Consider the following 24,084-nt stretch of genomic DNA (forward strand, 5'->3'; position numbering starts at 1 on the left):
TCGTGCTAGTCAGACGGTGAGTCGCACACGCTCTTTTTCCCACTGCGGGTGCCCCTGTGTATCGCACCCATTTTCGATGTCATAGTAGCCTGCGTGTCCCACGCGTATGCGTTATTCGTGTTACTGGGTGCCACCGCGTACTGTGGGAGGTTGAATCCACGCACGTAGGCTGCAGGGTTGCGTGCACGGTTTTACTGCAGTTTTGGGGTGCCTGAGCGTTGCGTGACCCGTCACCACATCACCGGGGTCACATACAGCCTTGCAGGTGCAGGGGGGCTGTTAACATCTTGCTTCCCACCCCCTTCACCCCAATTGCCCAGGTCAATTGTGGTGTACACCTCCCATTAGCACCACTCCATCTGTGCCAGCATTACTACATCTGTGCCATGGTTGGGAGGGCACCAAAGGTGAGGGGCACCTCAGCTGGGCGTCCTCCTCGTGGCGGGCGTGGTCGGGGACGTGGCCATGGTGACCAGGGAGTAGGGGGACTCCAGGGTGTCCAGGGCAGCCACAGAGGGGGAAGAGGCAGGGGTGCGCCACTTGAGCACAATGTTGTGCCATGTGTCGGTGCAGCCATGCCACCACCCCCTGTGGTTCCGGGGGATGCAGCTCCTGCATCTGGCACTGGCACCCGTACGACCCGGCAGTCCGTTCCATCGACTGCCACGGGCCCAAGGGTAGTGGTAGCTGCAGGTGCAGCTGTGGACACCGCCACCCAGGCTCAGGGTCTGCCAGCGCAGGCTGCGTTGGCACTTGAAGAGCCCTTGGTAGATCTCCAACAGGCCAGGGGGGAAACCATAGGGGCACGCCGGGCTGCTCAGACCAAGACACGTGTCCCTGGGGCAGTCATGTCATCTGCTGCCCCGAACAGCCGGGTGTTGGCAAGTGCAGGGGCAGATGCACCCAACAGCACCCTGGTTGTGAGTCTGCCAACCAGGACCATTGCGGTCAATGACCCTGCCACAGCTGATGTTGCTGTGCAGGGTCCATTAGTGGGCACCCAGCTGCCAGTGACACAAGTCAGACCTTTGGTCATCCCTCCACCTGCCACTCCCTTGGCTCAATCCACCGAACCCACTGGCCATACTGGTCAGGGCAGCATTAGCCAGCCAGGGTCTGCGCCACAGTCCAAGAGGAGGAAGGTTGCACCTGCAGCACAGGCTGGGACCCCACACACAGCCACGACCTCCTGCACGTCGAGGAAGAAGCCTTTCGGTAAGCAGGAACTGGACTTCCTCGTGGACTACGTGCGGGGCCACAGCCGTGACATGCTAGTGGGTGCCAATAGTCAGACTACGGCTGCCCAACGTGACACCCACTGGAAGCATGTTGCGGAACATGTCAATTTCATTCGGCCATGAGGTGCGCACGGCGCAGGAGTGCAAAAAGCGTTGGAATGACATCAAGCGCAGCACTAAGGCTAAGCGTGCCTCAAATTACAACTTGACTCTGGTGACTGGCGGTGGGCCTGCACCAGAGGAGGAAGAACTCACTCCGCATGAGGCTCTCGTTGCGGAGTTCATACCACCTGAATTGGTCGAAGGAGTGGGAGAGATGCTGGACTTTGATGCCCAGTCCAGTGAGTGTTGATGCATGTTTGTTGAGGACGTGTGTGTTTCACTTGTGGGATGTGTTGTGCATGATTGCTGCTACATGTGACGGGTACATGGTTCTGATGTGTAAGTAATGCAATGCTTCCGTCATGCATGTCTCCTCTGCCTGCATGCGGGACTCCATGTGGGCATGCTCCCTTGCCCCTCCTCTGCCACTCTGCACCCCAGTTCCACCTTTGCACTGGTCTGCTTCAATCTTGCCAATGTGTAGTTTCTTGTTCATGTGTCCTGTGTAGATGCTAACTTCCAGCGTAGAAACTGCCAGACATATGCCGTGTGGTACAGCCTTAGTACTCGATGCAGGGTATCTCACTTGTACTGTGCATGGGTCAGATGTCCCGCAGGGACATGAGTGCCCATTCATGCTCCATGTGCATTGCACGCATGCCCCTATGTGTCCTTGACTGGATGATCACTGTAATATGAGTCCTTGGTTACATACATTGCCTGCCATCTCATCGGCCTCCCCATGTCAACTGTGGCTCAGTCCTGCGTTGCACACATGTTTAGGCTCTGACAATCTGTGTGGCTCACAGGCCTCAGCCTGTTCAATGGCCAATGACTCTGTCCAACTCTTGTTGTGTCTTCTTCACATGTGGGTGGCCTCCGGAGTTTTCATCATGTGTCCTGCCCACTGTCCCAGCATCATTTGCAGTGTTGTAATTTGAATCACATTAAGCTGTTGATGCCAGTCAACACTGCCTGTGAATACACAGGTGTATGGTCAGCCTTTTGATACCATGCTAGGAATCCCTGCTTTTGTACTGGGGTGGAGGGATGCTTGGCTTCTAGACATGGTACACATTGAATGCACAATGCACGTGATGTGTGAATTTGACATTGCACTGCCTTCACATTTCCTGGCAAACACCATGGAGTGCTTGTACATGTAGGTAGTGAGTGGCATACACATTTTCTGCACTGCATAGACCCACTTCCATGGAAACTGCCACCTTTCAACAGGTCTGATCACAGAAGCTATTCAAAGTAGACCCAGCATGCATGCCAGGTCATATGTTGTGTGTCACATGTCTGCCGGATGCCTTTGCTGTCGGTGTGTGTGTGTGTCGTGTGCTTCTGACATGTGTAGTGACCTTTTTTCTCTCTATTTTTCAGGTGATGACGCAATGGAGGCGGAGGATGGTGTTGTCATGCCAGACACAGGGTTGGTAACACCACATCAACCCGGCACTAGTGGGGGTCGTGGGGTGGTAGGCCACGAAAACCCCCAAGTGCTGCAGTCCATCCTGTCTCTGGCTGCCTATGAGTCCAGCCTTGATGATGACTCTGACGTCCATGTTGAGTTGGATGAGCATCAAGTCCATGTGTCAGGGGTGTGTGATTCTGATGTGGACACTCCTCTGTCTGCGACACCTGCACTGAGGGATCAGACAGTCTTGGTTCCTCCGCCCGTGGTGGATCGGGACGCAGGGTCACCCTCCACACCAGTCACTGATGTGCCTGGGACATCACGTCGACAGGGGCATGTAGTCGTGCAGCCGCAGGCGGTGCCAACACAGCGAGGACCCCCGGTCCTTGGGTCCCGCAGGGGTCAAGCCCGGCAACGCGGTCGCCACGCGCAACCGCTGTATACTGAGTGGGAGCAAGACATGACTGCCAATTCCGAACGGCAGGGGGCAGCAATGGAGAACATCGCTGAGAGCATGGAGCGTGTGGCCCGATCTGTGCTCCCCCCTGCTAGGCAGGTGCTTCTCCAGCAGCAGGCGGCACGGTCCACGGCCCGCTCGCTTAGGCTGGGCATGGCGGCCTCAGACAGGGCACGCCAGGCTGAAATGTCGTCTCTGCGTCAAGCAATTGCTGCTCACGCAGAGTCGCACATGGATGCCCTGAGGGAGGAGTATGCTTCCCTCAGATCCACTCTGGGTGTCCTTATGATGTCCCAGAGGCAGCAGGCAGAGGAGAGGTTTGCACAGCTTGAGCGTACCATCTCGGCTGAGCTACAAGCTTGCCGGTAGGTGCAGCCGTTGTCCAGACAGGCCTTGCAGGAGGAACTCCGTGTTACACGTGCTACCTTGCAAGAGGAAGCACGTGTATCACGTGAGGTTCTGCATGCAGACCAATGTCACATCGCCACACAGAACCAGGCTCACCCGTCCGGCAGACTTGCTGCCGATGAGGGGCAAGCTGCGGCTAGGCGTGGCCAGGCGACTGTGCCACGTCCTCCTTTACAGGATGAGCCAGACTCGGACGACCATCTATCTCTCACAAAGGTCGGGCTGTGCTGGCGTTGAGCCCATGGAGGTTTTTTTTTTTGGCTCAGCATCATTGCATGTGGATGTTGAGCAGCACCCTGTACCTCCCCCCTCCTAGGTGCCTCCCCTCCCCCCGGGTCGTATGTGGCCATTTTTGATTTTTCTTTTAGTTTAGTTAGTTAAGTTTCTGTTTGATAGTTAGTTTAAATAGGTAATGTAGGTTTTCCATTGTTAGTGCAATTAGTTAATAGTTGATTTAGTTTAAAACTGCTAGTCTATAGTGCTTTCATGTGACGGTGCGGTGCTTTGTGGCTTTTGAAGGCATCCACTGTCTGTTCCAGCTGGGCCCTTCATGGTTGTCTTGTGTATGTGTTTGCTGCTTGGGGTCCTTGACTCACATATGCCACTCCTGCCTCCCTTATCCATGGGCTCGCAAGGATGGTTCGGTGTTACAGAATATTACACAAGGGCTTTGGACTGTCATATCTGTGGCATGTCTGGTGCTGTGTGACTTGTGTTGACACCCCTAGTGGGGATGATTTTGGTGTCATTGTCCACTGTTCGGCTTTTGCTAGATGGGGTGTGTCATGAATAATGTGTACATTGATTGCTATGCATTGTGTAGTATGTTTCATATCTTTCCTGTACACGTGCTTGTTGCAATTCATGCTGTAGATAGTCTACCACACTTTGGATGTGAAAGACGGACTGATGGTGTGATTTGTGATGTGACTCTCTGACATGGTGAAGTAATGAGATGCCTGATGAGACACACACAGATGACTTTGAAGCATTAATCATGTGTTTCATGCCCTTTCTGCAGGGGGATGAGCCTCCAGAGCACCTTTGGCAGCAGACATGGCCCATTGGATGACGGAAATCTGGACCCGTTTGTTGGTGCCCACATGCACATGTGTGCACAAGCAGAGGCACAGTGATTGCAGACCCACATCCTAGAACTGCTGACATGTTCCAAGGAACTCCAGGCAAGGTGAGCATCACAGGGGGGCCACGATACAGCAAAGCTTGCACCAGGCGAGTTGCACATGCAGGCTTAGTCACAGCACTGAGGGTGAGCTTAGACGAATATTGGTGTTGAAGCACACAATGCAGCTCAGATGTGTTTGTGGACTGATGGCTGTTGATAGTAGGGTTGTCTGGGACACATGCAGGGGCAGTGGCACATACCCTCCGGTACACCAAGGTCCATTGAGGCACTTGTATCAACCATGTAGCCTTCCGAGACATGGAAAGGGGCAGCTCACAGGGACATACAGCAAGGGACATACTCGGGTGCAGTGCATTTCATTTCCATGTACTTTATGATAAATGCACTGCCAACTTTGTTTCAGTCATGGTGGTACGCAACTTGCACTGAAGTCATGGCTTGCTATATGGGTCTGTCTGCTTACCCAGGGAACATTGCATGTTGTGTGAATTGTGACACATTGGTGTTCCATTTGCCACGCACCCACCGGCGGCTGATTTACTGCATTGACTGTGTATGACCCGTCACATGGGTACTGATATATATGGGTACGAAGCATCTACACCAGATTGTCTGTTTGTAGAGTACTTTGCTGCCATGGGGCATGTTTGGTGGTGTGTTTTTGTGTAATTGGCACATACTGGTTGTTGACTGTGGCTCTCTTTGCAGCATTGCAGTGCTCCTGTAACCGGACCTGAGAGTGCGCAGGCAGGAGGCCAGCACTCAAAACCAGAGCTAAGTGTCTTGTTGTTTTTCTTTCAAACTGCTCTGCATAGGCTTGCTGGGGGGGTGCACTAATGCATGGATGTATATGTGATTCAATTTGGTATGTTTTTTTCCCCCTAATCACCTGGAATCCTATGCAATTTTGAACCCTGTACCCTCTACCCGGTGTTCCTGCTTCCTGTACCTATCCAAGCAACGTTCCCTAACCCTCTTTCCCCGCTGGGGTTGCGGATGCCTGTGTAAGCCCCGAACTTGCAGGCGCCAAAACCCTAGAGGGGGTGGTTGGTTCGTACCACTCCTAAGCCTGGACTACAGAAGGCCATAACAATGACCAAGTTTGTTTGGATTGTGTATGTGTTCATGCAGGTAGTACATTTTCGTTCATTCCCTACTTTCATGTGTCATTCCTCCTCCCCTCTCCTGCCACTCATTCCAGTTATCCAGTGTGCCAACACCTGTCCCAACTGCATATCCCTGAACCTCCTTCCCCACCAGGGTCTCAGGGGCCTGTGTGAGTTTGACCTTGCAGGTACCCTGGACACGGTGGGGGTGGTTGTTTCGTGACACTCCCGCGCCTGTACACGGGACCTGTGACAATACACATCCGTTCATGATGCATCATCCTATGTTATGTACCACACATGGTTCACATCCTGTTGTGACATTGTTTTACTGTGCTACCTTGGTTGTTGCATCATTGTGGTAGTACTTGGCCTTTGTGAGGTACTGCTACGTCAAGTCATCTACTGGAGGGTGTTCGGGTTCGTTTTTATGCCTTGGATTTTGTGATTTTGGAAATGAGTGTGGATTCTGAGGGTTCAGGCATCTTTTTACACACAAGGTGGGCGATGGTGACGAAGGGTAAAGGTGATCCTGTGGCCAGGTGGAATTGAGGGTTGGAGGCTCCATGACCCAGGTGCAGTTGTTCAGTGGGTCATGGTCATTTGTGAGGGGGGGGGGGGGTTGTTGTTGATAGTTGCCTTGCCCTGCAGTGTGATGGGAACTCTGACATTGTAATGGTGGTATCCTATGTACATGTTGTGTCTGCTGATCAATGCCTGTTCATGTGTTGTGTTTTCCTTTCAGGTGCAAGGGGATAGTTGTGGTTTGACATGCTGGGGTGTACACATGGTGAATGTTCACATGTGATGTGTAGGGAACACTGATGGTCACTTGAGTGCACATGCATATGTGGAGTGCATGTCCTTGCAGAACCACACACTTGCACTCTGATGCACTACATGTACTCCCACCCTTGCATATCCACGTGTACACTGTTTGCCTTCTGGTGCCCACTATGTCCCTGCAGCACATGTTCTGTGACCGATTATGGATCCAGTACATGCCTAATTTGATGTTTGATGTGGTCTGTCACTTAGATGTGATGCTCAGGGTGTGCATCACACACAATGGCTGTTCACTGTGCTGTGCGCTGAGCAGTGTGTTGCAGGAGTAGGACACTGCACACATGAGCTGCAGTGTTGATTTTGCAATGCATAATGTGCATGTAGACAGGCATTCATTGTTATGTTACGTCTACGACTGTTGTAATGCATTTGGAAATGACTTATTTTGGGTGGGAGATTTTGTTGGTCTGTCATTTCATCTGATTCCGGGTCAGGCATCATTGTCTGATACCACTGTACATTTATGACATGGCAATGTGTACCTTATCGTTACTGTGTTGGTGTATGGGTATTGCTTGCCATGTCATGTTGATGTTTGGGAGGGTTTGAGTGACATGACAGTGATGGCCATGGCCTGTTTTGCAGGTGTGTGTGATGCACACCTTGCATGTCAGGGTCATCCGCTTCTCAGAGCAACTAGCTGGGGGTAGATTTCTCTCCGCGGCAGGGCCCTCCCCCTGGAACAGACTTCCTGCCTGACTTGAACTTGAGGTGAACCATCTCCAGTTCTGGAAGCTCCTCAAGACCTTCCTCTTTGCTTCTGCTTACTCTCTGCCTCTCCCTTGCAGAATTCTTCACTGGAACTGCACAGGAGCTGCAACTGGGCCACTCTCACCAACCTCGGTCCCTGGCCCAGCCACTCTCCACTTGCACTGCCTCCCTGGCAACCCCTGCACTGCAGTACTGTCTCTCTATCCCTACAGCCCTCCCTTCCCAGCACTTGTCTGCACTTACCTTTGCATTTGCCACCAGCCGACCTATGTATTATTTTTTTGGGCTACTTCCCCTGTACTGGACTCCCCCCCACCCTTCCCCTTGCACTTTTCCCTTCCCCCTACCCCTGCACTTGCACGATCTCAATGACACCTGGCCTAGTAGTACCGTTGTCTGTCTTCCCTTGTTCCCCCCTCCCTGCCTCATTGCGCCTTGAAATACTTGTGTATGGGCCATATCATGTCATATGTCATATGGTGCCTTTTGGTCACACAGGATAGCTTGTGTTTAAGTAGCTAGGGATGCAGACGATGTGGCACTTCCATGGCAACTATCTCAGGGTGGTAGGGTTGTGACAGTTGACTGTCTCTTTGTCATCATCGATTCTCACCTGGTATGTGCCAGGCCTGTGTGCACTCCACAGGGGTGGGAGTGTAGGTGAAAAATGTGGCCACAAGCTGGTTCCAGGCTTCCTCGCCACGTGCCCTGTCCCCTCCCATGGGCAGCGCCTGTGCCTGTGGTTGGGGATGTGGGGGCACCACCATGTCCACCGGGACGCCCTGCCGTGTTGCAACATTGTGCAGGACACATGCTGCCACAATGATCCTGCACACTACTGGTGGTGCATAGAGTAGTTGCCCACCAGAGCAGTCAAGGGAGCAGAAACGTGACTTGAGCACTCCGAATGTGCGCTCCACTATGCCCCTGGTTGCAATATGGGCGGCGTTGTATCTTACCTGGGGTGGTGTGGTGGGGTTCCGGATTGGCGTCATCATGTGGTTGCTCAGAGGGTAGGCACTGTCCCCTGGGGAGGTGATAATAGTTGAGATTATTAGGGTTTGGATATTTGTCTGTGTGTGACTTGCATGCATGTGCAAGGGCATTCGTACTGACCTAGGAGCCATGTGTCACCATGCTGCCCAGCTTCCAAGGCCCGGCTCAGGGCGGACATTCTGTATATGAAACTGTCATGGGTGGAGCCAGGGTAGTTTGCATAGACAGAGGTGATGATTCCCTTTGCATCACATACCACCTGTACATTGATGGAATGCCAGTGCTTGCGGTTTCGGTAGATGTGCTCAGTGGCCCTAGGTGGACGTAGGGCCACATGGGTGCAATCTATGGCACTGAGCACTTTGGGGAAGTGTGCCACCCATCCAGGACAACGGCCTGCCTTTCTGCGGGTGTTCTGGGCATGTATATGTGCCTGCGGACTGAGGGGCGCGCTGTCATGATTGCCAGTACCTGGTGTAGGCAGCGTGACTGCGTGGCCTGTGAGACCCCCCCCACTATGGCAGTGGTCCGCTGAAATGACCCAGTGGCCAAAAAATGCAGGACATTGAGCAGTTTCTCCAAGGGGCTCAATGCTTGGGAGCAAAGGGTGGGGGATGTGAGGTCATCTTCCCACTCCCTGACCAGGTCTAGGATGATATGGGGTGGAAACCTATACCTGCCGTAGACCTGGTCGTCAGGCATCCCAAAAAGGCTTGTCTGTGGTGCGAAAATGCGTGCCCTGGCTATTCTCCTCCTCCTGCGGTGTCCCACGATCAGTGCAGCGACAAATGGGGCATTCATCGTAGCTGTATATACGCGTTTGTTGTTTGCGTGCACTTTTATGCTGTGCGCGGGGACGCCTGACTTCGTGTGGGCGGATGCGTTGACGCCTGTGCACGTCTTTTGCCATGCGCGGGTTTCCCGTATTCGGATACGTGGTAAGACTGTACGTCCGAGTGTCATCGCTTGTGATCGGAGGGGAGTGAGCGTACACGCGATTGGCCTGGGTACGTGTGTTTCGGGGTGCGCGGGAAGTTCCACACGTGATTAGCCTGAGTACGTGTGTTCCGGGGTGTGCAGGAACTTTCACACGCGATTGGTGGAAATCCACGTGTGTTCTGTCATCACGTGCAATGAGGGAAACACCCGTGCGCGTCACGTCACAGACACGCTCACGCGCTAAGGGCCTTTGGTCCAATGAAATCGCATATGCGTGCTGCAGTGCATATGCGCTAAGGGCCTTTCCTCGAATTACATGCTGACGTGCAGATTTTTCACGTCCCAAATCACTCCGTATCAAGCTGGCCACGCGTAAGCACACGGAAGACAACGCTCCTGCCCAGAAGGCCGAACTACTGCCCCCCAGAGACCCGAGCACGCTCCCACCTGCCATCTGCTGCTGCCTGACTGCCTGCTGCCCATGTGCCCTGCCATTTGCTGCCTGCACATCAGCCAGGGGTGCTGTTGCTGTGACCGCCCCTGCTGGAACCGAAGACTCCCGACTGGGATTCCATCACTCCACAGCCCAGCCCCAGGACCCAGTTGCCATCCCACTCCTGCCTTGGGGTTGTCACGTCGGGGCAAACACCATCTGAGACCACTGACAAGCCCCGGCCAGAGAGGCAGAGGGGCACCAGCTTCAGTGCCACCGAAGTTGGTGTCCTGGTGGAGCAAGTCCTGGGGCAGTATGATGCCCTCTTCGGAAGTTCCCGCGCCGACAAGGAAGGACGGACTCGGATCTGGACTGACATCGTGACTGCCATCAATGCGGAGGGGGTGGCAGTCCGCGACTTCCAACATGTCAAGAAGCGCTGGGAGGACTTCATGTCCAGGACCCTGAACAAGGCCCGGCGCCTCTTGAAGGCAGCGGATGCCAAGGGGCGCCGGGGCCACTTGTCGGAAGAACAGATGAGGGTCCTGGAACGCATATCCCCAGCGCTCCACGTCCAGGTCCTTGAGAGGCAGACCCGCCTGGAGTCGAGCGGTAAGTGTACATGCATCCTGATTGTGAGCAGTGCGTGTGGTGATTTTTCAGTAGTGTGCAGGTTGCACATCTGTTTGTATGGGGTCGAGTATGGGTGGGGGTGTACAGGGCCGTGTGGCTAACACATGCGAGGGCTGGAATGTGTGAGACATGGATGGTGCTTGTGTGTGTAGGCTTGCATGCCAAATGCAGTTGTGTGGGCACACATGTTTGGATGAATGTGTATGTAAGTAGACATGTCCGTGATGTCACGCATGTATGTTGTTTTCGGCTGCATGTATCAGCACTTTGTACATGTGCATGTGTGTGTATTTGACAAGGGTGCAACAGTGATGCAACATGGATGCATGTGACAGCGGTATGTGGAAGCCTGATTGGCAGATGTGACATGGATGCCCGTCTGAACACTGCGACACTTGGCAGAGGTGTACACATGCATGCAAGTGTGGTGGTGTGTGTACATGTGTGGTGCACTTCCTGTGTTGCATGTGATGTCTGGCTCACCTTTGCCTGCTCATGCTGTTGTATGTGTATGGATGGTGCTGGCAGTTGCGATATGGCTGTGGTATGGCTCATGTGTGCGAGTTGAAATGACATGTGTGTTGGGGATTGTGATGACATGTCTGAGGTTTGCCAATGCCACTCATGTACAACTGTCATGTGTGTATGTGTCCATTGTACAGTGCCCTGATGCCTGTGTTTTGTTTCTCCCTGTCTGCAGCGTCAACTGATGAAGAGGGCGGAGAAGGTGCTGTGGAGCACAGCGGCGGGGATCCCACCGCCAGCCGGAGACGCAAGGCCCGGCTCCCCTCCCATGTTGTCATCTCGTCGGGGAGTGAGGAGTCCGGTGCCGCGTCCCAGGCCGCAGCTGCCGGGGGGAGGTCCAAGAGGCGGAGGTTGGAGTTGGACTCCTCGGCAGCAGAAGGGGCAGCTGGGACCCCACAGGGCCCAACAGGAGAAGATGGCACGGAGTCATCCAGGTTGGTGGGGGGTTTGGTGGAGGAGGAGGCCGTGCAAGCACCAGAGACGGGGTCTGGAGGTGGGGATCCCACTGGTGCTAGTGGTGCAGTGCAGGACCAGGGACAGGAGGCAGCACAGGCCGCCGCGGAGGTGCCTGTGTGCAATCCTGTCCCTGATCCTGTCCCTGCATCATCTTGCACCAGCAGGGATGCCTACGTCCAGACCCGTTTTCAGGCAGGGGATGAGCTCACGTCAACTGGCCTTCCTCTGCCTGCGGACATGGCTATCCGGGTCCGAGTTGAGCCTGTCCTGACTGGTGTGGCGTTGCGTCAACGGGCCATGAGAGGTGACCTGCAGTCTTTTCATGAGGAGACTGCACGTCATCTCGAATGGCTCGTTGACCACGTCAGCCTGCTGGGACAGGTCACCCACGCCGGATTCCTCCGTATGATGGGGCTTGCTACGACCCCCTCCTCAACTGGACCCCCTACGCGCCAGTCGTCCTCCGTGCCATCTTCCCACCCATCAGTCACCTGGGTGCCCTGTGGAGCTTCCTCTGACGGTGCGGCCAGGCTGGTGGAGGAGGCATCCCTGCCACAGTCGGGAGTCGGACATCCAGCAGGGGTGGCCACATCAACGACTGCACCCCAGCCGGTGGAGGATGTGCAGGCAGCAGGAGGCAGTGCACGGGCAGAGGCACAGCAGCAGCAGCAACATGGTGGGAGCCATGAAGGCTCGGGGCCTTCAACATCGGAGGGGCAGGCCATAGATGCGGAGCGGCAGCGGGCGGAAGAGGCACGGCTCACAATGGTCAGGGCGGAGAACTCCATGCGGAGGGCCCTGAGGCGGGCCGAGTGCCTCGAGGCAATCCGCAGGGGTTTGGAGGTGGACACGTCGACGGCCCTGCGGACCCTCGGGGCCATGGAGGAGGACCGCCTCCGGGACATTGAGCAGGAGTTCGATGATGCCCTGGCCCGGGACATCCACAAGTGAGCCGTCAAACTAGCCCGCTGCCCTTGTACATAGTTATGTAGGTAGTGTTAGGTTTCATTTTTGTTTTGATTTTATTTGGACCTTTCGGACATTGGCCACATTTTTGTATATAGTTTATTTTATTAGTTAGTGTAGTTAGATAGGTTTCCTTTCTTTTGTTGGGATAATGGACCCTGGCTTGTTCCCATGTACATAGTTCACTGTTGGATTGTATTTTTTTTTCACATTTTAACCATGGAGCAATGGCTTTCTTTATTATTTCCCATTGGATTTTGTTTTGTGGACAGTGACTTTGGACACCATTACTTTGGAATTTTATTTTTGGTTTTGCTTTTTTTCACGGACATGCTTCTTTTAATTTTTGTACATTCACATTTCTGTTTCTTTATTTTTGATTCTATTTATGTTTCCTTTAATATATATTTTTTTTGGTGAACTTCAATGGTGTCCAGTCATTTGGTCGACTGAAAACTGGTCAAATGACATTTGGTCGATGCAATTTGGTCGAAAACCAAATGGTCGATTTTTTTTTTTTATTTATATATTTATTTTTCGGGTTTTGTTTTTTAAAAAAAGGGGTTTTTAGAGAAAAAAAGGTGTTTGGGGGGGGACCCCCCCAAAAAAATAAAAAAAAGGGGTGAAAATAAAAAAATAAAAAAATTCGACCATTTGGTTTTCGACCAAATTGGTTCGACCATTTGTCTGGTCGACCAATTTTTTTCGACCAAATGTCTGGTAACCAACTTCAATGTGTGGTATCTCATTGGTTTCATGCATTTCATGATATGGGTTTTGAGATTCACTGACACCCATTGGGTGTATGTGAGGGAAATGTGTTTGTTTCGGAACTTGCAATTGGTGTTCTGTGATGTAATTGCAATTTATGAGTGGGTGGATGCAATACTCGGGTGGGTTTTTGCATTTGGAGGCTGACCATAGGGACCATGGATCTAGATTGTGATGTCATTTTGGCTGGGGGACATGAGTTGCACATGGGTGGGGGCCTGCTGGCAGGTGCCCCACAGTGCTGGGGGGTGGGGGTGGTGGGGAACATGAGTTGGACATGGGTGGGGGCCTGCTGGCAGGTGCCCCACAGTGATGGGGGGTGGGGGTGGTGGGGAACATGAGTTGGACATGGGTGGGGGCCTCCTGGCAGGTGCCCCACAGTGCTGGGGTATGGGGGTGGTGGGGAACATGAGTTGGACATGGGTGGGGGCCTGCTGGCAGGTGCCCCACAGTGCTGGGGGGTGGGGGTGGTGGAAGACATGGGTGGGGGCCTGGTGGAGGGTGCCCCTTCACTGCTGGGGGGTGGGGGTGGTGGGAGACATATGTGGGGGTCTGGTAGAGGCTGCCCCTGCACTGCTGGGGGGAGGGGGTGGTGGGAGACACGAGTGGGGGCCTGGTGGAGGCTGCCCCTGCACTGCTGGGGGGTGGGGGTGGTGGGAGACATGGGTGGGGGCCTGGTGGAGGCTGCCCCTGGTGGCTGGGGGGTGGGGGTGCTGGGAGACATGGGTGGGGGCCTGGTGGAGGCTGCCCCTGCACTGCTGGGGGGTGGGGGTGGTGGGAGACATGGGTGGGGGCCTGGTGGAGGCTGCCCCTGGTGGCTGGGGGGTGGGGGTGCTGGGAGACATGGGTGGGGGCCTGGTGGAGACTGCCCCTGCACTGCTGGGGGGTGGGGGGTGGGAGACATGGGTGGGGGCCTGGTGGTGGGTGCCCCTGCACTGCTGGGGGGTGGGGGTGGTGGGAGACATGGGTGGGGGCCTGCTGGCAGGTGCCCCACAGTGCTTGGGGGGTGGGGGTGGTGGGGAACATGAGTTGGACATGGGTGTGGGCCTGCTGGCAGGTGCCCCACAGTGCTGGGGGGTGGGGGTGGTGGGAGACATGGGTGGGGGCCTGGTGGAGGCTGCCCCTGGTGGCTGGGGGGTGGGGGTGCTGGGAGACATGGGTGGGGGCCTGGTGGAGGCTGCCCCTGCACTGCTGGGGGGTAGGGGTGGTGGGAGACATGGGTGGGGGCCTGGTGGAGGCTGCCCCTGGTGGCTGGGGGGTGGGGGTGCTGGGAGACATGGGTGGAGGCCTGGTGGAGGCTGCCCCTGCACTGCTGGGGGGTGGGGGGGTGGGAGACTAGGGTGGGGGCCTAGTGGTGGGTGCCCCTGCACTGCTGGGGGGTGGGGGTGGTGGGAGACATGGGCGGGGGCCTGCTGGCAGGTGCCCCACAGTGCTGGGGGGCGGGGGTGGTGGGGAACATGAGTTGGACATGGGTGTGGGCCTGCTGGCAGGTGCCCCACAGTGCTGGGGGGTGGGGGTGGTGGGGAACATGGGTTGGACATGGGGTGGGGCCTCCTGGCAGGTGCCCCACAGTGCTGGGGGGTGGGGGTGGTGGGGAACATGAGTTGGACATGGGTGTGGGCCTGCTGGCAGGTGCCCCACAGTGCTGGGAGGTGGGGGTGGTGGGGAACATGAGTTGGACATGGGTGTGGGCCTGCTGGCAGGTGCCCCACAGTGCTGGGGGGTGGGGGTGGTGGGGAACATGAGTTGGACATGGGTGGGGGCCTGCTGGCAGGTGCCCCACAGTGCTGGGGGGTGGGGGTGGTGGGGAACATGAGTTGGACATGGGTGGGGGCCTGCTGGCAGGTGCCCCACAGTGCTGGGGGGTGGGGGTGGTGGGGAACATGAGTTGGACATGGGTGGGGGCCTGCTGGCAGGTGCCCCACAGTGCTGGGGGGTGGGAGGGGTGGGAGATATGGGTGGGGACCTGGTGGAGGGTGCCCCTGCACTGCTGGGGGGTGGGGGTGGTGGGAGACATGGGTGGGGGCCTGGTGGAGGCTGCCCCTGGACTGCTAGGGGGGTGGGGGTGGTGGGAGACATGGGTGGGGGCCTGGTGGCGGCTGCCCCTGCACTGCTGGGGGGTGGGGGTGGTGGGAGACATGGGTGGGGGCCTGGTGGAGGCTGCCCCTGGTGGCTGGGGGTGCTGGGAGACATGGATGGGGGCCTGGTGGAGGCTGCCCCTGCACTGCTGGGGGGTGGGGGTGGTGGGAGACATGGGTGGGGGCCTGGTGGAGGCTGCCCCTGCACTGCTGGGGGGTGGGGGGGTGGGAGTCATGGGTGGGGGCCTGGTGGTGGGTGCCCCTGCACTGCTTGGGGGTGGGGGTGGTGGGAGACATGGGTGGCGGCCTGCTGGCAGGTGCCCCACAGTGCTGGGGGGTGGGGGTGGTGGGGAACATGAGTTGGACATGGGTGTGGGCCTGCTGACAGGTGCCCCACAGTGCTGGGGGGTAGGGGTGGTGGGAGACATGGGTGGGGGCCTGGTGGAGGCTGCCCCTGGTGGCTGGGGGGTGGGGGTGCTGGGAGACATGGGTGGGGGCCTGGTGGAGGCTGCCCCTGGTGGCTGGGGGGTGGGGGTGCTGGGAGACATGGGTGGGGGCCTGGTGGAGGCTGCCCCTGCACTGCTGGGGGTTGGGGGGGTGGGAGACATGGGTGGGGGCCTGGTGGTGGGTGCCCCTGCACTGCTGGGGGGTGGGGGTGGTGGGAGACATGGGTGGGGGCCTGGTGGAGGCTGCCCCTGCACTACTGGGGGTGGGGTGGTGGGAGACATGGGTGGGGGCCTGGTGGAGGCTGCCCCTGGTGGCTGGGGGGTGGGGGTGGTGGGAGACATGGGTGGGGGCCTGGTGGAGGCTGCCCCTGGTGGCTGGGGGGTGGGGGTGCTGGGAGATATGGGTGGGGGCCTGGTGGAGGCTGCCCCTGCACTGCTGGGGGGTGGGGGGTGGGAGACATGGGTGGGGGCCTGGTGGTGGGTGCCCCTGCACTGCTGGGGGGTGGGGGTTGTGGGAGACATGGGTGGGGTCCTGCTGGCAGGTGCCCCACAGTGCTGGGGGGTGGGGGTGGTGGGAGACATGGGTGGGGGCCTGGTGGAGGCTGCCCCTGGTGGCTGGGGGGTGGGGGTGCGGGAGACATGGGTGGGGGCCTGGTGGAGGCTGCCCCTGGTGGCTGGGGGGTGGGGGTGCTGGGAGACATGGGTGGGGGCCTGGTGGAGGCTGCCCCTGCACTGCTGGGGGGTGGGGGGGTGGGAGACATGGGTGGGGGCCTGGTGGTGGGTGCCCCTGCACTGCTGGGGGGTGGGGGTGGTGGGAGACATGGGTGGGGGCCTGCTGGCAGGTGCCCCACAGTGCTGGGGGTGGGGGTGGTGGGGAACATGAGTTGGACATGGGTGTGGGCCTGCTGGCAGGTGCCCCACAGTGCTGGGAGGTGGGGGTGGTGGGGAACAGGAGTTGGACATGGGTGGGGGCCTGCTGGCAGGTGCCCCACAGTGCTGGGGGGTGGGGGTGGTGGGGAACATGAGTTGGACATGGATGGGGGCCTGCTGGCAGGTGCCCCACAGTGCTGGGGGGTGTGGGTGGTGGGGAACATGAGTTGGACATGGGTGGGGGCCTGCTGGCAGGTGCCCCACAGTGCTGGGGGGTGGGGGTGGTGGGGAACATGAGTTGGACATGGGTGGGGGCCTGCTGGCATGTGCCCCACAGTGCTGGGGGGTGGGGGTGGTGGGAGACATGAGTGGTGGCCTGGTGGAGGGTGCCCCTGCACTGCTGGTGGGTGGGGGTGGTGGGAGACATGGGTGGGGCCTGGTGGAGGCTGCCCCTGCACTGCTGGGGGGGTGGGGGTCGTGGGAGACATGGTTGGGGGCCTGGTGGAGGCTGCCCCTGCACTGCTGGGGGGGTGGGGGTGGTGGGAGACATGGGTGGGGGCCTGGTGGAGGCTGCCCCTGCACTGCTGGGGGGTGGGGGTGGTGATAGACATGGGTGGGGGCCTGGTGGAGGCTGCCCCTGGTCGCTGGGGGGTGGGGGTGCTGGGAGACATGGGTGGGGGCCTGGTGGAGGCTGCCCCTGCACTGCTGGGGTGTGGGGGTGGTGGGAGACATGGGTGGGGGCCTGGTGGAGGCAGCCCCTGGTGGCTGGGGGGTGGGGGTGCTGGGAGACATGGGTGGGCGCATGGTGGAAGCTGCCCCTGCACTGCTGGGGGGTGGGGGGGTGGGAGACATGGGTGGGGGCCTGGTGGTGGGTGCCCCTGCACTGCTGGGGGGTGGGGTGGTGGGAGACATGGGCGGGGGCTGCTGGCAGGTGCCCCACAGTGCTGGGGGGTGGCGGTGGTGGGGAACATGAGTTGGACATGGGTGTGGGCCTGCTGGCAGGTGCCCCACAGTGCTGGGGGGTGGGGGTGGTGGGAGACATGGGTGGGGGCCTGGTGGAGGCTGCCCCTGGTGGCTGGGGGGTGGGGGTGGTGGGAGACATGGGTGGGGGCCTGGTGGAGGCTGCCCCTGCACTGCTGGGGGGTGGGGGGGTGGGAGACATGGGTGGGGGCCTGGCGGTGGGTGCCCCTGCACTTCTGGGGGGTGGGGGTGGTGGGAGACATGGGTGGGGGCCTGCTGGCAGGTGCCCCACAGTGCTGGGGGGTGGGGGTGGTGGGGAACATGAGTTGGACATGGGTGTGGGCCTGCTGGCAGGTGCCCCACAGTGCTGGGGGGTGGGGGTGGTGGGGAACATGAGTTGGACATGGGTGGGGGCCTGCTGGCAGGTGCCCCACAGTGCTGGGGGGTGGGGGTGGTGGGGAACATGAGTTGGACATGGGTGGGGGCCTGCTGGCAGGTGCCCCACAGTGCTGGGGGGTGGGGGTGGTGGGGAACATGAGTTGGACATGGGTGGGGGCCTGCTGGCAGGTGCCCCACAGTGCTGGAGGGTGGGAGGGGTGGGAGATATGGGTGGGGCCTGGTGGAGGGTGCCCCTGCACTGCTGGGGGGTGGGGGTGGTGGGAGACATGGGTGGGGGCCTGGTGGAGGCTGCCCCTGGACTGCTGGGGGGGTGGGGGTGGTGGGAGACATGGGTGGGGGCCTGGTGGCGGCTGCCCCTGCACTGCTGGGGGGTGGGGGTGGTGGGAGACATGGGTGGGGGCCTGGTGGAGGCTGGCCCTGGTGGCTGGGGGTGCTGGGAGACATGGATGGGGGCCTGGTGGAGGCTGCCCCTGCACTGCTGGGGGGTGGGGGTGGTGGGAAACATGGGTGGGGGCCTGGTGGAGGCTGCCCCTGGTGGCTGGGGGGTGGGGGTGCTGGGAGGCATGGGTGGCGGCCTGCTGGCAGGTGCCCCACAGTGCTGGGGGGTGGGGGTGGTGGGGAACATGAGTTGGACATGGGTGTGGGCCTGCTGACAGGTGCCCCACAGTGCTGGGGGGTGGGGGTGGTGGGAGACATGGGTGGGGGCCTGGTGGAGGCTGCCCCTGGTGGCTGGGGGGTGGGGGTGCTGGGAGACATGGGTAGGGGCCTGGTGGAGGCTGCCCCTGGTGGCTGGGGGGTGGGGGTGCTGGGAGACATGGGTGGGGGCCTGGTGGAGGCTGCCCCTGCACTGCTGGGGGTTGGGGGGGGTGGGAGACATGGGTGGGGGCCTGGTGGTGGGTGCCCCTGCACTGCTGGGGGGTGGGGGTGGTGGGAGACATGGGTGGGGGCCTGGTGGAGGCTGCCCCTGCACTGCTGGGGGTGGGGTGGTGGGAGACATGGGTGGGGGCCTGGTGGAGGCTGCCCCTGGTGGCTGGGGGGTGGGGGTGCTGGGAGATATGGGTGGGGGCCTGGTGGAGGCTTCCCCTGCACTGCTGGGGGGTGGGGGGTGGGAGACATGGGTGGGGGCCTGGTGGTGGGTGCCCCTGCACTGCTGGGGGGTGGGGGTTGTGGGAGACATGGGTGGGGGCCTGCTGGCAGGTGCCCCACAGTGCTGGGGGGTGGGGGTGGTGGGGAACATGAATTGGACATGGGTGTGGGCCTGCTGGCAGGTGCGCCACAGTGCTGGGGGGTGGGGGTGGTGGGAGACATGGGTGGGGGCCTGGTGGAGGCTGCCCCTGGTGGCTGGGGGTTGGGGGTGCGGGAGACATGGGTGGGGGCCTGGTGGAGGCTGCCCCTGGTGGCTGGGGGGTGGGGGTGCTGGGAGACATGGGTGGGGGCCTGGTGGAGGCTGCCCCTGCACTGCTGGGGGGTGGGGGGGTGGGAGACATGGGTGGGGGCCTGGTGGTGGGTGCCCCTGCACTGCTGGGGGGTGGGGGTGGTGGGAGACATGGGTGGGGGCCTGCTGGCAGGTGCCCCACAGTGCTGGGGGGTGGGGGTGGTGGGGAACATGAGTTGGACATGGGTGTGGGCCTGCTGGCAGGTGCCCCACAGTGCTGGGGGGTGGGGGTGGTGGGGAACAGGAGTTGGACATGGGTGGGGGCCTGCTGGCAGGTGCCCCACAGTCCTGGGGGGTGGGGGTGGTGGGGAACATGAGTTGGACATGGGTGGGGGCCTGCTGGCAGGTGCCCCACAGTGCTGGGGGTGTGGGTGGTGGGGAACATGAGTTGGACATGGGTGGGGGCCTGCTGGCAGGTGCCCCACAGTGCTGGGGGGTGGGGGTGGTGGGGAACATGAGTTGGACATGGGTGGGGGCCTGCTGGCATGTGCCCCACAGTGCTGGGGGGTAAGGGTGGTGGGAGACATGAGTGGTGGCCTGGTGGAGGGTGCCCCTGCACTGCTGGTGGGTGGGGGTGGTGGGAGACATGGGTGGGGCCTGGTGGAGGCTGCCCCTGCACTGCTGGGGGGGTGGGGGTCGTGGCAGACATGGGTGGGGGGCTGGTGGAGGCTGCCCCTGCTGGCTGGGGGGTGGGGGTGCTGGGAGACATGGGTGGGGGCCTGGTGGAGGCTGCCCCTGCACTGCTGGGGGGTGGGGGTGGTGGGAGACATGGGTGGCGGCCTGCTGGAGGCTGCCCCTACACTGCTGGGGGGTGGGGGTGGTGGGAGACATGGGTGGGGGCCTGGTGGAGGCTGCCCCTGGTGGCTGGGGGGTGGGGGTGCTGGGAGACATGGGTGGGGGCCTGGTGGAGGCTGCCCCTGCACTGCTGGGGGGTGGGGGGGTGGGAGACATGGGTGGGGGCCTGGTGGTGGGTGCCCCTGCACTGCTGGGGGGTGGGGGTGGTGGGAGACATGGGTGGGGGCCTGCTGGCAGGTGCCCCACAGTGCTGGGGGATGGGGGTGGTGGGGAACATGAGTTGGACATGGGTGTGGGCCTGCTGGCAGGTGCCCCACAGTGCTTGGGGAACATGAGTTGGACATGGGTGTGGGCCTGCTGGCAGGTGCCCCACAGTGCTGGGGGGTGGGGGTGGTGGGGAACATGAGTTGGACATGGGTGGGGGCCTTCTGGCAGGTGCCCCACAGTGCTGGGGGGTGGGGGTGGTGGGGAACATGAGTTGGACATGGGTTGGGCCTGCTGGCAGGTGCCCCACAGTGCTGGGGGTGGTGGGGAACATGAGTTGGACATGGGTGGGGGCCTGCTGGCAGGTGCCCCACAGTGCTGGGGGGTGGGGGTGGTGGGAGACATGGGTGGGGGCCTGGTGGAGGGTGCCCCTGCACTGCTGGGGGGTGGGGGTGGTGGGAGACATGGGTGGGGGCCTGGTGGAGGCTGCCCCTGCACTGCTGGGGGGGTGGGGGTGGTGGGAGACATAGGTGGGGGCCTGGTGGAGGCTGCCCCTGCACTGCTGGGGGGTGGGGGTGGTGGGAGACATGGGTGGGGGCCTGGTGGAGGCTGCCCCTGGTGGCTGGGGGGTGGGGGTGCTGGGAGACATGGGTGGGGGCCTGGTGGAGGCTGCCCCTGCACTGCTGGGGGGTGGGGGTGGTGGGAGACATGGGTGGGGGCCTGGTGGAGGCTGCCCCTGGTGGCTGGGGGGTGGGGGTGCTGGGAGACATGGGTGGTGGCCTGGTTGAGGCTGCCCCTGCACTGCTGGGGGGTGGGGGGTGGGAGACATGGGTGGGGGCCTGGTGGTGGGTGCCCCTGCACTGCTGGGGGGTGGGGGTGGTGGGAGACATGGTTGGGGGCCTGCTGGCAGGTGCCCCACAGTGCTGGGGGGTGGGGGTGGTGGGGAACATGAGTTGGACATGGGTGTGGGCCTGCTGGCAGGTGCCCCACAGTGCTGGGGGGTGGGGGTGGTGGGAGACATGGGTGGGGGCCTGGTGGAGGCTGCCCCTGGTGGCTGGGGGGTGGGGGTGCTGGGAGACATGGGTGGGGACCTGGTGGAGGCTGCCCCTGCACTGCTGGGGGGTGGGGTGGTGGGAGACATGGGTGGGGGCCTGGTGGAGGCTGCCCCTGGTGGCTGGGGGGTGGGGGTGCTGGGAGACATGGGTGGGGGCCTGGTGGAGGCTGCCCCTGCACTGCTGGGGGGTAGGGGGGTGGGAGACATGGGTGGGGGCCTGGTGGTGGGTGCCCCTGCACTGCTGGGGGGTGGGGGTGGTGGGAGACATGGGTGAGGGCCTGCTGGCAGGTGCCCCACAGTGCTGGGGGGTGGGGGTGGGGATGGTGGGGAACATGAGTTGGACATGGGTGTGGGCCTGCTGGCAGGTGCCCCACAGTGCTGGGGGGTGGGGGTGGTGGGGAACATGAGTTGGACATGGGTGGGGGCCTGCTGGCAGGTGCCACACAGTGCTGGGGGGTGGGGGTGGTGGGGAACATGAGTTGGACATGGGTGGGGGCCTGCTTGCAGGTGCCCCACAGTGCTGGGGGGTGGGGGTGGTGGGAGACATGGGTGGGGGCCTGGTGGAGGGTGCCCCTGGTGGCTGGGGGGTGGGGGTGCTGGGAGACATGGGTGGGGCCTGGTGGAGGCTGCCCCTGGTGGCTGGTGGGTGGGGGTGGTGGGAGACATGGGTGGGGGCCTGGTGGAGGGTGCCCCTGGTGGCTGGGGGGTAGGGGGACATGCGTTGGTGGGCAGTAGTGCAAGTTGACATGTGGGTTGGCTGGGGGGCATGGCCATGGTGGATGGGGTGCCTGCAGGACATGTGCAGGGTAGGCCCCTGTGGTGTGAGCCACCTGCAGGGGCCGTGGAGGGTGTAGAGGGAACACCTGGGAGGACCCACACGTGCAATTCACGTGTGGTGCTCCCCGCGCACCCCTGTAATACATGTACCCTGATGAGATCGCGTGTGGAACTTCCCGCGCACCCCTGTAATACACGTACCCTGATGGAATTGCGTGTGGAACTTCCTGCGCACCCCTGGAATACACGTACCCTGCTGATGTTGCGTGTGATACTTCCCCCGCACCCCGAAATACACGTACGCTGATGAGATTGCGTGTGTAACTTCCCGCAAACCCCCGAAATACACGTACCCTGATGAGATCGCGTGTGTAACTTCCCGCGCACCCCTGAAATACACCTACCCTGATGTGATCGCGTGTGTAACTTCCCGCGCACCCCCGAAATACACGTACCCCGCTCAATCGTGTGTAAAACTTCCCGCGCACCCCCGAAATACACGTACCCCTCTCAATCGCGTGTGTAACTTCCCGCGCACCCCCGAAATACACGTACCCCGCTCAATCGTGTGTGTAACTTCCCCCGCACCCCCGAAATACACGTACCCCGCTCAATCGCGTGTGTAACTTCCGGCGCGCCCCCGAAATACACGTACCCCGCTCAATCGCGTGTGTAACTTCCCGCGCACCCCCGATGTACACGTACCCTGCTCAATCGCGTGTGTAACTTCCCGCGCACCACCGAAATACACGTACCCCGCTCAATCGCGTGTGTAACTTCCCGCGCACCCCTGCAATACACGTGCCCCGCTCGCACAGGCCCAATTGCTGTATGTTGCCACTTTTGTGATGCGCTGGGACTCTACCGCCTGCCTTCGTGTGGCGGACGTGTTTCAGCTTGTGCGTGTCTTTGGCTGTGCGTGGCTTTGCCCTATTCGATTCCATGAATACGTGTGGTTCGAGTGCGTGTGGGTGTTCCGTCTGCTTCCCTGCAGTACATCCCCAGTTACGCCCTTATTTTCGCACGTTGTTCCACATTCCGCGCGTTACGCCCCGTGCCCCGCCCACTTTCTGGTGTATGCGCCGAGTTTGTGCGCTTTCACTGTGCGCGTCGCGCACGCCTTTCGGGATGTTGCAGTGACTTGTGCGCCATGCACGGGTTTGGCGCACATCCCGAGGTAAACACGCGCAGGGACTTCCATGAATGCTATGGGCCATTGTTTCTTTGATCTTGATTTTGTCTTTGATTGTTATTTATGCCTGACATATCGGGCCAGTATCCCACCGTAGGTCTGTCTCCCATATACCTACGACTAATGTAACTCTATTGCTCGGATCATGTGACTGAAACATCAGTGTTTGGGATGGCAGCCTCTGTGGTGCACCTCTCTGATCAGATGTCATAATATTTCTGACCTGAGTTTGGGCTGATTCGAGTGGCATTTTTTCTCCACTCTGACAGTATATGACTTCATATAGTTTAGTCCCTTGTTCTACGATCTATTCCAGTGACTTCTCATGATCAAATTTGTGAATTAACTGTGATATAATGTCTTTTTGTAAGCCATAAAAATAGGTAGTCTTAAATTCAGTCGAATTAGGACTAAAAGATACATCAAATCGGGAGAATGCTCTTTTTAATTCTTGGAGAAATTGGCGAGGTGATACATTTGGCTTTGCTCTCATGGTATACGCGGCCATTTTCGCATCCTGCAATGACTGATATGCTGAAAAATTACATCTAACCTCTTTTTCAAATTCTGCCCATGACATACTTTCTTGTTCATTTAGACCTCCGCTAATGCTCGCAGTAGTGGCATTAAGAGTTAGGTGACAATACTGTCTATATTGTTCCCTGGGTATTTGCAGAGCTTTAAATATATCATTCACTGTTTCCAAGTGATCCTCTA

This window comes from Ambystoma mexicanum, chromosome 14 (assembly GCF_040938575.1).
Source record: "Ambystoma mexicanum isolate Mex_15411 chromosome 14, UKY_AmexF1_1, whole genome shotgun sequence".
NCBI classification, from domain to species: Eukaryota; Metazoa; Chordata; class Amphibia; order Caudata; family Ambystomatidae; genus Ambystoma; species Ambystoma mexicanum.